Source organism: Chrysochloris asiatica, unplaced genomic scaffold (assembly GCF_000296735.1).
Source record: "Chrysochloris asiatica unplaced genomic scaffold, ChrAsi1.0 scaffold00305, whole genome shotgun sequence".
NCBI classification, from domain to species: Eukaryota; Metazoa; Chordata; class Mammalia; order Afrosoricida; family Chrysochloridae; genus Chrysochloris; species Chrysochloris asiatica.
Window position 1 is genome coordinate 18,379 of NW_006408823.1, and position 564 is coordinate 18,942.

Sequence of the window (564 nt, forward strand, 5' to 3'; positions counted from 1 at the left end):
ATGTGTTCAAACATACCCATGACTCCACAAGAGAAATACCTGGCAATCTCCTCCCATAAAGATGAACAACATTAAAATCCCTGTGTGACAGTTCTGCTCCCTCATACGGGGTCCCTATAAGTCAGAATCAACTCAATGGCACCCAACAACAGCAACAATAGAGAAAACTACAACCAAGGGCCAAGGAAGTGGAGGCAAAAACACTTTTGTTTTCATTAGAAACAGTGATGCTTATAAAACTTATCCAATGGTTTAACCCATCCTTCCTCTCATCCTCTTTTTGGTGCTACCTGGGTTACAAAGAATATAGACCTTTTGCTCTGAAGTTAACAATAGTACATAACAGTAGGGGACTTGAAGTCAAATAATGTTCACAAAAGATCTAGGCTGTTACTTTCTAGATAATGCTTTCCATGAGAAACGTTTCTTTCTCTGCTGTGTGTGAGTTACTTGTGTCATGTTCTGACCTTGCCCAGAAACACTTTTCAGATCATTGGCTGCCCATTCTCAAATGTTGGGAACAGGGACCCCTGGTTTCCTTGCAGGACTTAGGAATCAGTAATC